Source organism: Oncorhynchus gorbuscha, linkage group LG01 (assembly GCF_021184085.1).
Source record: "Oncorhynchus gorbuscha isolate QuinsamMale2020 ecotype Even-year linkage group LG01, OgorEven_v1.0, whole genome shotgun sequence".
Taxonomy (NCBI): Eukaryota; Metazoa; Chordata; class Actinopteri; order Salmoniformes; family Salmonidae; genus Oncorhynchus; species Oncorhynchus gorbuscha.
This window is the reverse complement of record NC_060173.1, coordinates 8,632,451-8,649,629: the sequence shown is the minus strand read 5'-3', so window position 1 is coordinate 8,649,629 and position 17,179 is coordinate 8,632,451.

Below are 17,179 nucleotides of genomic sequence, written 5' to 3'. Positions count from 1 at the left end.
CTATGAAACCACACACTGCCTGCAGAGACTTTGATATTACCGGCTGTAATTGATATGGTGAAAACAATGTGTGGGGAGTCAGAGGCACAGAAACTCACATCGATACCTTTGTCAGATAACACCTTTAAACCAAGAATTTATGCCGCTAGCAATAAAGAGGAAATTGACTGAACGACTCAAAAACTCCTCAGCTCATGCTCTCCAAACGGACGTTAGCTGTGAGGGCAGAGATGCCCATTAATCTACTTTTGTTCGCTATACATGTTGGGGGATCCTCTTCACGAGGACATATTGTTCTGTTCTTCATGAAACGGCACAGGGGGTGTGCTGCGTGGCTATATTGACCTCTTCACACTAATTATGAATGTATCTCCCTCTGCCATATGAACACATTGTAATATACACCGAAACCAACAGGAGGCAAAAGACCTGAGCACAGATGTCAGAGATACAGTTGAAGTCGGAAGTTTACATACACTTATGTTGGAGTCATTAAAACTTGTTTTTCAACCACTTCACAAATTTCTCCAACTATAGTTTTGGCAAGTCGGTTAGGACATCTACTTTGTGCGTGACACAAGTCATTTTTCCAACAATGTTTTACAGACAGATTATTTCACTTATAATTCACTGTATCACAATTCCAGTGGGTCAGATGTTTGCATACACTAAGTTGACTCTGCCTTTAAACAGCATGGAAAATTCCAGAAAATTATGTCATGGCTTTAGAAGCTTCTGATAGGCTAATTGACATAATTTGAGTCAATTGGAGTAGTACCTGTGGATGTATTTCAAGGCCTAACTTCAAACTCAGTGCCTCTTTGCTTGATATTATGGGAAAATCAAAAGAAATCAGCCAAGACCTCAGAAAAAAATTGTAGATCTCCACAAGTCCAAATGCCTGAAGGTACCACGTTCATCTGTACAAACAATAGTATGCATGTATAAACACCATGGGACCACGCAGCCGTCATATCGCTCAGGAAGGAGATGCGTTCTGTCTCCTAGAGATGAACGTACTTTGGTGTGAAAGGCGCAAATCAATCCCAGAACAACAGCAAAGGACCTTGTGAAGATGCTGGAGGAAACAGGTACAAAGTCTCTATATCCACAGTGAAACGGGTCCAATATCGACATGACCTGAAAGGCCGCTCAGCAAGGAAGAAGCCACCGCTTTTGGAGAAATGTCCTCTGCTCTGATGAAACAGAAATAGAACTGTTTGACCATAATGACCATCATTATGTTTGGAGGAAAAATAGGGAGGCTTACAAGCCGAAGAACACCATCCCAACCGTGAAGCAAGGGGGTGGCAGCATCATGTCGTGGGGGTGTTTTGCTGCAGGAGGGACTGGTGCACTTCACAAAATAGATGGCATCATGAAAATGATGTGCATATATTGAAGCAACATCTCAAGACATCAGTCAGGAAGTTAAAGCTTAGTCGCAAATGGGTCTTCCAAATGGACAATGACCTTCCAAAGTTGTGGCAAAATGGCTTAAGGACAACAAAGTCAAGGTATTGGAGTGGCCATAACAAAGCCCTGACCTCAATCCTATTAAAAATGTGTGGGCAGAACTGAAAAAGTGTGTGTTAGCAAGGAGGCCTACAAGCCTGACTCAGTTACACCAGCTCTGTCAGGAAGAATGGGCCAAATTTCACCCAACTAATTGTGGGAAGCTTGTGGAAGGCTACCCGAAACATTTGATCCAAGTTAAACAATTTAAAGGCAATGCTACCAAATACTAATTGAGTGTATGTAAACTTTTGACCCACTGGGAATGTGATGAAAGAAATAAAAGCTAAAATTAATCATTTTCCCTACTATTATTCTGACATTTCACTTTCTTAAAATAAAGTGGTGATCCTAACTGACCTAAGACAGGGAATTTGTACTAGGATTAAATGTCCGATATTGTGAAAACTGAGTTTCAATTTATTTTGCTAAGGTGTATGTACACTTCTGACTTCAACTGTATACTGCAGCAGGTAACTTTTTCATTTTAAACTACACCATGGGCAGGCAATAGACAGGTCAAGGCAGGCAGGCTCAGGGTCAGGGTCAGGGGCAGGCAATAGACAGGTCAAGGCAGGCAGGCTCAGGGTCAGGGGCAGGGACAGGTGATAGACAGGTCAAGGCAGGCAGGGGTCAGTAAACCAGAGGTGGGGCAACGGTACCGGACGGCAGGTAGGCTCAGGGTCAGGGTCAGGGTAAGGCAAAGTGGTCAGGTGGGCTCAGAGTCAGGACAGGCAAGGGTCAAAACCAGTGGGGCAAGAAAAAGACAGACTGGGAAAAGCAGGAGCTGAGAACAAAACCGCTGGTTGACCTGACAAACACTCTACTCTAGTCTCTACTCAACTCTACTCTTCTATACTCTACTCTAGTATCTACTCTATTATATTATATTCTACACCAGTCTCTACTCTCTACTCTGCTATACTATAGTCTCTACTCTAGTCTCTACTTTTCTCTACTCGAGTCTACTCTCTACTCTACTATACTCTAGTCTCTACTCAACGCTCTACTCTTCTCTACTCTACTCTACTCTCTACTCTACTATACTCTAGTCTCTACTCAACTCTCTACTCTTCTCTACTATACTCTAGTATCTACTCTATTCTATTCTATTTTACACCAGTCTCTACTCTACTCTCTGCTATACTCTAGTCTCTACTCTAGTCTTTACTCTACGCTCTACTCTACTATATTTGAGTCTCTACTCAACTCTCTACTATTCTCTACTCTTCTCTAGTCTTCTCTAGTCTTTACTCAACTCTCTACAATTCTCTGGTCTCTACTCTGGTCTACTCTTCTCTAGTCTCTACTCTAATCTCTACTCAACTCTCTACTATTCTCTAGTCTCTACTCTGGTCTACTCTACTCTAGTCTCTACTCTAGTCTCTACTCTGGTCTACTATACTCTAGTCTCTACTCTAGTCTCTACTCTCTACTCAACTCTCTACTAGTCTCTACTCTAATCTCTACTCAACTCTCTACTATTCTCTAGTCTCTACTCTGGTCTACTCTACTCTAGTCTCTACTCTAGTCTCTACTCTGGTCTACTATACTCTAGTCTCTACTCTAGTCTCTACTCTCTACTCAACTCTCTACTAGTCTCTACTCTAGTCTCTACTCTGGTCTACTCTACTCAACTCTCTACTAGTCTCTACTCTGGTCTACTCTACCCTAGTCTCTACTCTAGTCTCTACTCAACTCTCTACTATTATCTAGTCTCTACTCTACTCTCTACTCTAGTCTATACTCTGGTCTCTACTCTAGTCTATACTCTGGTCTCTACTCTGGTCTACTCTACTCTAGTCTCTACTCTAGTCTCTATTCTGGTCTACTCTACTCTAGTCTCTACTCTCTACTCAACTCTCTACTAGTCTCTACTCTAGTCTCTACTCTGGTCTACTCTACTCTAGTCTCTACTCAACTCTCTACTCTGGTCTCTACTCTGGTCTCTACTCTGGTCTCTACTCTGGTCTGTACTCTGGTCTCTACTCTGGTCTACTCTACCCTAGTCTCTACTCTAGTCTCTACTCTAGTCTCTACTCTTGTCTCTACTCTAGTCTCTAGTCTCTACTCTGCTCTAGTCTCTACTCTGCTCTAGTCTCTAGTCTAGTCCCTACTCAACTCTCTACTATTCTCTAGTCTCTACTCTGGTCTACTCCACTCTAGTCTCTACTCTACTCTAATCTCTACTCAACTCTCTACTATTCTCTAGTCTCTACTCTGGTCTACTCTACTCAACTCTCTACTCTTCTGTACACTTCCGGCCCCGAAAGAAATGGTCGCCTCGCTTCGCTTTCCTAGGACTCTATGCAGTATTTTGTTTTTTTACGCGTTATTTCTTATGTTGGTATCCCAGATAATCTTAGGTTTCATTACATACAGTCAGGAGGAACTACTGAATATAAGAGCAACGTCAACTCACCATCATTACGACCAGGAATTTGACTCTCCCGAAGCGGATCCTATGTTTTGCCTTCCACCCAGGACAATGGATCGGTTCCCAGCCGTTGACCCTAAACAACGACGCCGTAAAAGGGGCAAGCGAAGCGGTCTTCTGGTCAGGCTCCAGAGACGGAGCACCACTCCCTAGCATACTACTCGCCAATGTCCAGTCTCTTGACAACAAGGTTGATGAAATCCGAGCAAGGGTAGCATTCCAGAGGGACATCAGAGACTGTAACATTCTTTGCATTCTTTGCTTCACGGAAACATGGCTCACTCGAGAGACTCTAACGGAGTTGGTGCAGCCAGCTGGTTTCTTTACGCTTCGCGGAGACAGAAACAAACATCTTTCTGGTAAAAACAGGGGCGGGGGCGTATGCCTTATGGTTAATGAGACGTGGTGTGTTCAAAACAACATACAGGAACTCAAGTCCTTCTGGTCACCTGACTTAGAATTCCTCACAATCAAATGTCGACCGCATTATCTACCAAGGGAATTCTCTTCGATTATAATCACAGCCGTATATATTCCCCCCCAAGCAGACACATCGATGGCCCTGAACAAACTTTATTTGACTCTTTGCAAACTGGAAACCACATATCCTGAGGCTGCATTCATTGTAGCTGGGGATTTTAACAAGGCTAATCAGAAAACAAGACTCTTATCTATTCTATCAGGATATCGTTTGTGCTACCAGGGCTGGTAAAACCCTGGATCATTGTTATTCTTACTTCCGCGACGTATTTAAGGCACTCCCCCGTTTCGTAAAAGCTGACCACGACTCCATTTGGTTGCTTCCAGCCTACAGACAGAAACTTAAACAAGAAGCTCCCGCGCTCAGGTCTGTTCAACGCTGGTCCGACCAATCCGATTCCACGCTTCAAGACTGCTTCGATCACGTGAATTGGGATATGTTCCGCATTGCGTCCAACAACAACATTGACGAATACGCTGATTCGGTGAGCAAGTTCATTAGAAAGTGCATCGGCAATGTTATACCTACAGCAACGATTAAAACATTCCAAAACCAGAAACCGTAGATTGATGGCAGCATTCGCGTGAAACTGAAAGCACGAACCACTGCTTTTAACCAGGGCAAGGTGACCGGAAACATGACCGAATACATACAGTGTAGCTATTCCCTCCGCAAGGCAATGAAACAAGCTAAGCGTCAGTATAGAGACAAAGTAGAGTCGGAATTCAACGGCTCAGACACAAGAGGTATGTGGCAGGGTCTACAGTCAACCACGGATTACAAAAAGGAAACCAGCCACGTCGCGGACCAGGATGTCTTGCTCCCAGACAGACTAAATAACTTTTTTGCTCGCTTTGAGGACAATACAGTGCCACTGACACGGCCCATCACAAAAACCTGCGGGCTCTCCTTCACTGCAGCCGACGTGAGTAAAACATTTAAATGTGTTAACCCTCGCAAGGCTGCAGGCCCAGATGGCATCCCCACCCGCGTCCTCAGAGCATGCGCAGACCAGCTGGCTGGTGTGTTTACGGACATATTCAATCAATCCTTATCCCAGTCTGCTGTTCCCACATGCTTCAAGAGGGCCACCATTTTTCCTGTTCCCAAGAAAGCTAAGGTAATTGAGCTAAACGACTACCGCCCCATAGCACTCACTTCCATCATCATGAAGTGCTTTGAGAGACTAGTCAAGGACCATATCACCTCCACCTTACCTGACACCCTAGACCCACTCCAATTTACTTACCACCCCAAAAGTTTCACAGACGACGCAATCGCAACCACACTGCACACTGCCCTAACCCATCTGGACTAGAGGAATACCTATGTGAGAATGCTGTTCATCGACTACAGCTCAGCATTTAACACCATAGTACCCTCCAAACTCGTCATCAAGCTCGAGACCCTGGGCTTCGACCCCGCCCTGTGCAACTGGGTAATGGACTTCCTGACGGGCCGCCCCCAGGTGGTGAGGGTAGGTAACAACATCTCCACCCCGCTGATCCACAACACTGGGACCCCCACAAGGGTGCGTTCTCCTGTACTCCCTGTTCACCCACGACTGCGTGGCCATGCACAGCTCCAACTCAATCATCAAGTTTGCGGACGACACTACAGTGGTAGGCTTGATTACCAACAATGACGAGACGGCCTACAGGGAGGTGAGGGCCTTCGGAGTGTGGTGTCAGGAAAATAACCTCACACTCAACGTCAACAAAACAAAGGAGATGATTGTGGACTGCAGGAAACAGCAGAGGGAACACCCCCCCATCCACATCGACGGTACAGTGATGGAGAAGGTGGAAAGTTGTAAGTTCCTCAGCGTACACATCACGGACAAACTGAATGGGTCCACCCACACAGACAGCATTGTGAAGAAGGCGCAGCACAATCGAGAACATCCTGTCGGGCTGTATCACCGCCTGGTACGGCAACTGCTCCGCCCACAACCGTAAGGCTCTCCAGAGGGTAGTGAGGTCTGCACAACGAATCACCGGGGGCACACTACCTGCCCTCCAGCACACCTACACCACCCGATGCCACAGGAAGGCCATAAAGATCATCAAGGACATCAACCACCCGAGCCACTGCCTGTTCACCCCGCTATCATCCAGAAGGCGAGGTCAGTACAGGTGCATCAAAGCTGGGACCGAGAGACTGAAAAACAGCTTCTATCTCAAGGACACCAGACTGTTAGACAGCCACCACTAACACTGAGTGGCTGCTGCCAAGACACTGACTCAACTCCAGCCACATTAATAATGTGAATTGATGGAAATTGATGTAAAACTGTATCACTAGCGACTTTAAACAATGCCACTTAATATAATGTTTACATTTACATTTACATTTAAGTCATTTAGCAGACGCTCTTATCCAGAGCGACTTACAAATTGGTGCATTCACCTTATGACATCCAGTGGAACAGCCACTTTACAATAGTGCATCTACATATTTTAAGGGGGGGGGTGAGAAGGATTACTTTATCCTATCCTAGGTATTCCTTAAAGAGGTGGGGTTTCAGGTGTCTCCGGAAGGTGGTGATTGACTCCGCTGTCCTGGCGTCGTGAGGGAGTTTGTTCCACCATTGGGGAGCCAGAGCAGCGAACAGTTTTGACTGGGCTGAGCGGGAACTGTACTTCCTCAGTGGTAGGGAGGCGAGCAGGCCAGAGTTGGATGAACGCAGTGCCCTTATTTGGGTGTAGGGCCTGATCAGAGCCTGGAGGTACTGAGGTGCCGTTCCCCTCACAGCTCCGTAGGCAAGCACCATGGTCTTGTAGCGGATGCGAGCTTCAACTGGAAGCCAGTGGAGAGAGTTTACATACCCTACATTACTCATCTCATATGTATATTCTGTACTCTATACCGCCTACTGCATCTTGCGTATGCCGTTCTGTACCGTCACTCATTCATATATCTTTATGCACATATTCTTTATCCCTTCACACTTGTGTGCATAATATAGTAGTTGTGGAATTGTTAGGTTAGATTACTCGTTGGTTATTACTGCATTGTCGGAACTAGAAGCACAAGAATTTCGCTACACTCGCATTAACATCTGCTAACCATGTGTATGTGACAACTAAAATTTGATTTGATCTCTACTCTACTATACTCTAGTCTCTACTCAACTCTCTACTCTACTCTTCTCTTCCATACTCTAGTCTCTACTCAACTCTCTACTATTCTCTTCTCTAGTATCTACTCAACTCTACTCTGCTCTAGTCTACTCTGCTCTAGTCTCTTCTCTGGTCTACTCTGCTCTAGTCTCTACTATGGTCTACTCTGCTCTAGTCTACTCTGCTCTAGTCTCTACTATGGTCTACTCTGCTCTAGTCTACTCTGCTCTAGTCTCTACTATGGTCTACTCTGCTCTAGTCTACTCTGCTCTAGTCTCTACTATGGTCTACTCTGCTCTAGTCTACTCTGCTCTAGTCTCTACTATGGTCTACTCTGCTCTAGTCTACTCTGCTCTAGTCTCTACTATGGTCTACTCTGCTCTAGTCTACTCTGCTCTAGTCTCTACTATGGTCTACTCTGCTCTAGTCTACTCTGCTCTAGTCTCTACTATGGGTCTACTCTGCTCTAGTCTCTACTATGGTCTACTCTGCTCTAGTCTACTCTGCTCTAGTCTCTACTATGGTCTACTCTGCTCTAGTCTACTCTGCTCTAGTCTACTCTGCTCTAGTCTACTCTGCTCTAGTCTACTCTGCTCTAGTCTCTACTATGGTCTACTCTGCTCTAGTCTCTACTATGGTCTACTCTGCTCTAGTCTACTCTGCTCTAGTCTACTCTGCTCTAGTCTACTCTGCTCTAGTCTCTACTATGGTCTACTCTGCTCTAGTCTACTCTGCTCTAGTCTACTCTGCTCTAGTCTACTCTGCTCTAGTCTCTACTATGGTCTACTCTGCTCTAGTCTACTCTGCTCTAGTCTACTCTGCTCTAGTCTACTCTGCTCTAGTCTACTCTGCTCTAGTCTCTACTATGGTCTACTCTGCACTAGTCTACTCTGCTCTAGTCTCTACTATGGTCTACTCTGCTCTAGTCTCTACTATGGTCTACTCTGCTCTAGTCTACTCTGCTCTAGTCTACTCTGCTCTAGTCTACTCTGCTCTAGTCTCTACTATGGTCTACTCTGCTCTAGTCTACTCTGCTCTAGTCTACTCTGCTCTAGTCTACTCTGCTCTAGTCTACTCTGCTCTAGTCTCTACTATGGTCTACTCAGCTCTAGTCTACTCTGATCTAGTCTCTTCTCTGGTCTACTCTGCTCTAGTCTACTCTGCTCTAGTCTCTTCTCTGGTCTACTCTGCACTAGTCTCTACTCAACTCTCTACTCAACTCTACTTTACTCTATACTGATTCTAAGGGTTTGGGATAAATGTGGAAGACACATTTTAGGTGAATGCATTCAGTTGTACAACTGACGAGGTATCCCCCTTTCCCTTTAACGTTCTGTACTATATTCTACTCTTCTCTACTCTACTCTAAACTAATCTCTACTGTACTCCACTTTACTCCTTGTAGTATCAGCATGAGGGCTTAATGACTTCCAGTCCAGGCCATTTCCTGTCTCTATTTTCTGCTTCTCCACTCAGCCCGCTTCTCTCTCTCTCTCTGTGTGTGTGTGTGTGTGTGTGTGTGTGTGTGTGTGTGTGTGTGTGTGTGTGTGTGTGTGTGTGTGTGTGTGTGTGTGTGTGTGTGTGTGTGTGTGTGTGTGTGTGTGTGTGTGTGTGTGTGTGTGTGTGTGTGTACATGCATTGGTGGGGTTGTGTGTGTATCTGAATGGGACTTGACCTGTGGCATGCCAGTCTGCTCAGCAATGCCCCAGTCCCAAGAGATAGGGCTTCCACGTACACCACTAAAACCCAAACCTCCAAGCTCCCAAATGTCTGTCTGTCTGTCTGTCTGTACCCAGACATGCCAATAAGCCTTTAGCTGATCTAATCTATACAGAGCCAGGAAGCTCAGCAGAACGTTATTCGCAGACCCGACACACACGCAGACCCGACACACACGCAGACCCGACACACACGCAGACCCGACACACACGCAGACCCGACACACACGCAGACCCGACACACACACGCAGACCCGACACACACACGCAGACCCGACACACACACGCAGACCCGACACACACACAGACCCGACACACACACAGACCCGACACACACACAGACCCGACACACACACGCAGACCCAACACACACACGCAGACCCAACACACACACGCAGACCCAACAGACACACACAGACCCGACACACACACGCAGACCCGACACACACACGCAGACCCGACACACACACGCAGACCCGACACACACACGCAGACCCGACACACACACGCAGAGCCAACACACACACGCAGACCCAACACACACACAGACCCAACACACACGCAGACCCAACACACACGCAGACCCAACACACACGCAGACCCGACACACACGCAGACCCGACACACACACGCTCTGACTCTGGCTTTGACGTACAGATAAGATACAGATACGCCACCAGACCAACTAACTAAACCCTTGAGGAACCTCCTGATAAAGACCTGTGTGTGTGTGTGTGTGTGTGTGTGTGTGTGTGTGTGTGTGTGTGTGTGTGTGTGTGTGTGTGTGTGTGTGTGTGTGTGTGTGTGTGTGTGTGTGTGTGTGTGTGTGTGTGTGTGTGTGTGTGTGTGTGTGTGTGTGTGTAGGTAGGTAGGTAGGTAGGTAGGTAGGTAGGTAGGTAGGTAGGTAGGTAGGTAGGTAGGTAGGTAGGTACTCCAGATGCTCAACATATGGTCATACTATCATCAAGCTATAAGGTTAAGGTTAGGTTTAGGTTAGGGTTAGGTTTAGAGTAAGGGTTAGAGTAAAGTTTAAGCCTAGGTTTTTATAATCTACTGCATTATTAACAAAGGTTTTATAAAAGTAGAGGTCAGGAGAGTGGGTCAGGCTTACAAAAGGCTTGATTGAGATTAATTGTAGAATTTATTCCTTTGCATTCTGGGGGATAAATTAAGTGTGACAGCTCAGGTGGTGGTATTGGGCCTTTATGAATAGGCTGGAGGCAGGCTCCTGTGTTGAGTGTACAAAGTGTTGACTTAGTGTGTATCTAAAATAGCACCCAATTGTCTATTTTGTCGAAGGCACACAGGGTATAAGGTGCCTGTTAGGAAACACTGTAGTTGACCCACAACCCCGTGTCAAAGGTCAAAGGTAATGCACTATCTAGGGTACAGACCGGGTGTCTTTTCACACGCAGGACATACAAGGACTGGTGGAATGGGGTTTCAGGATGGGGCTTTGACAGAATACATTAGTGAACACTCCAGTCTGACACTCAGCATAACAGAGGGAACACTGAACAGACTTTAACTGCTGCCCAGACCCCCCTTCCCCCAGGGTTGTTTAACATCTACATCTAGTAGACTCTAGAACCCTGACAACAGCATCTATATCTAGTAGACTCTAGAAGCCTGACAACAGCATCTATATCTAGTAGACTCTAGAACCCTGACAACCGCACAACAGCATCTATATCTAGTAGACTCTAGAACCCTGACAACCGCACAACAGCATCTATATCTAGTAGACTCTAGAACCCTGACAACCGCACAACATCATCTATATCTAGTAGACTCTAGAACCCTGACAACCGCACAACAGCATCTATATCTAGTAGACTCTAGAACCCTGACAACCGCACAACAGCATCTATATCTAGTAGACTCTAGAACCCTGACAACCGCACAACAGTATCTATATCTAGTAGACTCTAAAACCCTGACAACCGCACAACAGTATCTATATCTAGTAGACTCTTAAACCCTGACAACAGCGCAACAGCATCTATATCTAGGAGACTCTAGAACCCTGACAACAGCACAACAGCATCTATATCTAGTAGACTCTAGAACCCTGACAACAGCACAACAGCATCTATATCTAGTAGACTCTAGAACCCTGACAACCGCACAACAGTATCTATATCTAGTAGACTCTAAAACCCTGACAACCGCACAACAGCATCTATATCTAGTAGACTCTAGAACCCTGACAACCGCACAACAGCATCTATATCTAATAGACTCTAGAACCCTGACAACCGCACAACAGTATCTATATCTAGTAGACTCTAAAACCCTGACAACCGCACAACAGCATCTACATCTAGTAGACTCTAGAACCCTGACAACCGCACAACAGCATCTACATCTAGTAGACTCTAAAACCCTGACAACAGTGCAACATCATCTATATCTAGTAGACTCTAGAACCCTGACAACAGTGCAACATCATCTATATCTAGTAGACTCTAGAACCCTGACAACAGCACAACAGCATCTATATCTAGTAGACTCTAGAACCCTGACAACCGCACAACAGCATCTATATCTAGTAGACTCTAGAACCCTGACAACCGCACAACAGTATCTATATCTAGTAGACTCTAGAACCCTGACAACAGTGCAACAGCATCTACATCTAGTAGACTCTAGAACCCTGACAACCGCATCTACATCTAGTAGACTCTAAAACCCTGAGAACCGCACAACAGCATCTATATCTAGTAGACTCTAGAACCCTGACAACAGTGCAACATCATCTATATCTAGTAGACTCTAGAACCCTGACAACCGCACAACAGCATCTATATCTAGTAGACTCTAGAACCCTGACAACAGTGCAACATCATCTATATCTAGTAGACTCTAGAACCCTGACAACAGCACAACAGCATCTATATCTAGTAGACTCTAGAACCCTGACAACCGCACAACAGCATCTATATCTAGTAGACTCTAGAACCCTGACAACCGCACAACAGTATCTATATCTAGTAGACTCTAAAACCCTGACAACAGCGCAACAGTATCTATATCTAGTAGACTCTAAAACCCTGACAACCGCACAACAGTATCTATATCTAGTAGACTCTAGAACCCTGACAACAGTGCAACAGCATCTACATCTAGTAGACTCTAGAACCCTGACAACCGCATCTACATCTAGTAGACTCTAAAACCCTGAGAACCGCAGAACAGTATCTATATCTAGTAGACTCTAGAACCCTGACAACAGTGCAACATCATCTATATCTAGTAGACTCTAGAACCCTGACAACAGTGCAACATCATCTATATCTAGTAGACTCTAGAACCCTGACAACAGCACAACAGCATCTATATCTAGTAGACTCTAGAACCCTGACAACCGCACAACAGCATCTATATCTAGTAGACTCTAGAACCCTGACAACCGCACAACAGTATCTATATCTAGTAGACTCTAAAACCCTGACAACAGCGCAACAGTATCTATATCTAGTAGACTCTAAAACCCTGACAACCGCACAACAGTATCTATATCTAGTAGACTCTAGAACCCTGACAACAGTGCAACATCATCTATATCTAGTAGACTCTAGAACCCTGACAACTGCACAACAGCATCTATATCTAGTAGACTCTAGAACCCTGACAACAGTGCAACATCATCTATATCTAGTAGACTTTAGAACCCTGACAACAGTGCAACAGCATCTACATCTAGTAGACTCTAGAACCCTGACAACCGCATCTACATCTAGTAGACTCTAAAACCCTGAGAACCGCACAACAGCATCTATATCTAGTAGACTCTAGAACCCTGACAACCGCACAACAGCATCTATATCTAGTAGACTCTAAAACCCTGACAACCGCACAACAGCATCTATATCTAGTAGACTCTAGAACCCTGACAACCGCACAACAGCATCTATATCTAGTAGACTCTAGAACCCTGACAACAGCACAACAGCATCTATATCTAGTAGACTCTAGAACCCTGACAACAGCATCTATGTTTAATGTTTACATACTGCACTACATATTACTGCACTGTTGGAGCTAGAAACACAAGCATTTCACTACACCTGCAATAACATCTGCTAAATATGTGTATGTAACCAATGCAATTTGATTTGATTCGATCTGATGTCTTGTCGGCTTCCGTGAAAAGGGTTGAATAGAGCACTATGTCTGGGCTCAAAAACCAGACTAAAACCAATGGTACTTGGCTCTAAAGAAAAAGGTGAATGAGATGGTATGTGGAACAAAACAATGTATGTGTGTACTTTAAACATCTATGTATATTCTGTTAAAGCTGTTTCATACATCATTTGACTTGACCGTTTGCGAAACCTGCACTCCATAGTTACCGTAGTTACCGTTGGAATGTTAGAATGTTCTACGTCAGTACTGCTCAATGGGCTTAGCAAACATGTGGGACCAACACAAATTACTGCAATTAATGTTTCCATTTTGTAATCAGAACTATCTCCATCAGCAGCAACTGCTGTTTTCTCAGAGATAAGGCAGGCAATTTCAGATATAAAACACGCTATTTCAGCACCAATTTTCCTGTACCTCATACTAAGGAGAAGAAGAAAAAAAACAGTTTCAGACAGTCTATATCAGGGTTTGATCAACAGAAGGATCTGCTTAGTGGTCACTGAGTAATCTGAACAGTAAGTTAGGGTTAAGGTTGTGAGAAAGGGTGGATTAGTGGGTCATTTATAAATAACTGCCCAGTGAAAATCTCACTTTTAATAGTTCATTTTCCGTTAACTCGTAACCAAATAATGTTTTTTTGAACAGTTTGGAGATAATGGGAAAATTGTTAGACCAAAAGGTGAGTACATAACAGTTCACTTCACTGAATCCAAACATTACACTGTTGATTTGATGTGCATTTTACATTTAATGTACTTTTCACCGCAGTTGTTGATAACGAAATCTGAAAATATTCTAGGTACATTCAGTAGCATGATAAGAATATTCCTGGAAAATGTGGGGTAGGTGCAACATAAGTGTTTTGAGTGAAAATAATTACTGGGGTGTCTTCAAGTGGCCACACACACCTCTCCAAAGTGTGCACACTTCCTAATCAATTTCATGACTCAAAGAAGAGCCTAAGGTGTTTTTAAGCTCTCCTAGATGTGCCGTTGAGGAACTAGAGAAAGCACACTTGCAGTTGTTTCGTTTGGAACACAACCCTGCATCCCCGACAATCACATAATTAGTGTTTACGCAACCCAAAAAAAACGGTCCATTATAAATCGCAATCTGGGTCAGGTGGGGTATGATTTGACAGCTTATTCTATTGCCAACATGACTAGCTAAGTTATAAAATATGATCTTACAGTGTAAAGCTTTCACAAGGTATTTCCGAGAAACAGATGGTCATTTTGGTGCACGTAGAAGGGAGTCATGTGTGCATTCAGGTGCATGTACCAGAGCACATTTTCATCACAATTAACAAACAGACTCATTCTGTTGAGAACACCCCCGGGTATGACCCCCTGGGTATGGCCCCCGGGTATGACCCCCGTGGGTATGGCCACCGGGTATGGCCCTTGGGTATGACCCCCATGTCATTTTGTAACTGTACATCATACATTGTGATTGTCAAGGTTGACTGTATGTAACATGAGTTTAATGATTTGGAGACCCCACATAGCCTGATTCCTCTCTAGGTTTCTTCCTAGGTTTTGGCCTTTCTAGGGAGTTTTTCTTAGCCACCGTGCTTCTACGCCTGCATTGCTTGCTGTTTGGGGTTTGAGGCTGGGTTTCTGTACAGCACTTTGAGATATCAGCTGATGTACGAAGGGCTATATAAATACATTTTATTTGATTTGATTTAGATGTGGGGCTCCCGAGTGAAGCATTGTTCTAAGATGCTGTATTTCAGTGCTAGAGGGGTCACTGCAGACACCCTGGTTTGATTCCAGGCTGTATCACAACTGGCCGTGATTGGCAGTCCCATAAGGAGGCCCACAATTGGCCCAGCTTTGTCCGGTGTAAGCCATCATTGTAAATAAAAAATGTTTTCTTAAACTGACTTGCCTAGTTAAATAAATAATGTTTAATGTGAAGTGCTCACGGATGTTTGGCTCTGCTTCTATGACATCAAAGTGGTATTTATTATGATCCTCAGTGTCTCATCTTTCAAAATACATCGAGTCATCTTTAATGTACAGCGTTTCCCTTCACTCAGACAACAACAAATGTGCAAAAGTTGCCCAATTAGCAGGAGGGACGGGGGCAACTTGTTGTAGCGTGCGGGGCTCTAGTTCAGAACATGTCAGTCAGAACCCAGACAGCGCAGTGAAGCTGAGCTCTGACGTCATTTGTAGCATCTTACTGCACAGTCACTACATTCCAATTTTCAAGCAGTACATGGGTGACGAATGTAAAGGACTAGAGCTGCTGTTACCGAGGAAATTTCCTTAATATGTGACGATGTGAGTGGTGAACACTATTCTTGAAATGTGGCAACTACTGAGCAGACCACTGAGTAGTCACTTCCAGCTGCAGCTAGGAGGACATTTTCTATCAAAGATGACCTAAATATCCCAATTCTAGCTCCAAACCCCCTGAAAGCATTTTGGGACTGTTTTCAGGAGAAGTGATTTGGATGAAGTAGGAGTTTATTATGACATTAAAAAGTCAACTACTCTATACTTTAAATATTTATCAAACATTTCAGTGGCTGCTTTCTTCCGTCAAACAAACAGGACTTTTTAAGCTCTCCTAGATGTGCCGTTGAGGAACTAGAGAAATGGACTTAAGGGAGATCACTGATTAAAAAGATAGGTTATTTTATTTGGAAAATGTTACTAATTTAAGATTAAACAGAGACAGACATAGTTCCCAGGAGATTTGGATTTGTGTCCATGGAACAGTAGTAGAAATGTTTGGTTTATTTTCACAAGGAGTGAGACAAATTATTTTTGAACTGATGCCACTGTTTCCAAGGAGACCACTTGGTCAACAATGCTGTGTTTTTAAAATGTCCTCTTTCGAAAAAGTAAAAAATTCCACATTTTACACAGTGACAGACTTGGACAGGGTCGAAAGTTTGGCGTTATCTGGTTCTGACATCACTGACAGTTAAAACGGAAATGGGGTGAATTACCATTACCATGACAACAACTACTTTGAGGAGATTAAGGATCTGAAGGAGGTGGCTTGGGAAGAAAAGCAACATAATGCCTAGTAGGGAATGACGAAGGTGGACTATTTGCATTCTGTGCCCCCCCCTCCAACCCCCACCCCGTGTTTTACTCTGCTGCTACTCTCTGTTTACATATTACCTCAATTGGGCCGACCAACCAGTGCTCCCGCACATTGGCTAACCGGGCTATCTGCATTGTGTCCCGCCAGCCACCAACCCCTCTTTACGCTACTGCTACTCTCTATCCATCGTATATGCATAGTCACTTTCACAATACCTACATGTACATACTACGTCAATCAGCCTGACTAACCGGTGTCTTTATGTAGCCTCGCTACTGTATGTAGCCTCACTACTGTATATAGCCTCGTTACTGTATGTAGCCTCGCTACTGTATGTTGCCTCACTACTGTATATAGCCTCGCTACTGTATGTAGCCTCGCTACTGTATGTTGCCTCACTACTGTATATAGCCTCGCTACTTTATGTAGCCTCACTACTGTATGTAGCCTCACTACTGTATATAGCCTCGCTACTGTATGTAGCCTCGCTACTGTATGTTGCCTCACGACTGTATATAGCCTCTCTACTGTATGTAGCCTCGCTACTGTATGTTGCCTCACTACTGTATATAGCCTCGCTACTGTATGTAGCCAAGCTACTGTATGTTGCCTCACTACTGTATATAGCCTCTCTACTGTATGTAGCCTCGCTACTGTATGTAGCCTCGCTACTGTATATAGCCTCTCTACT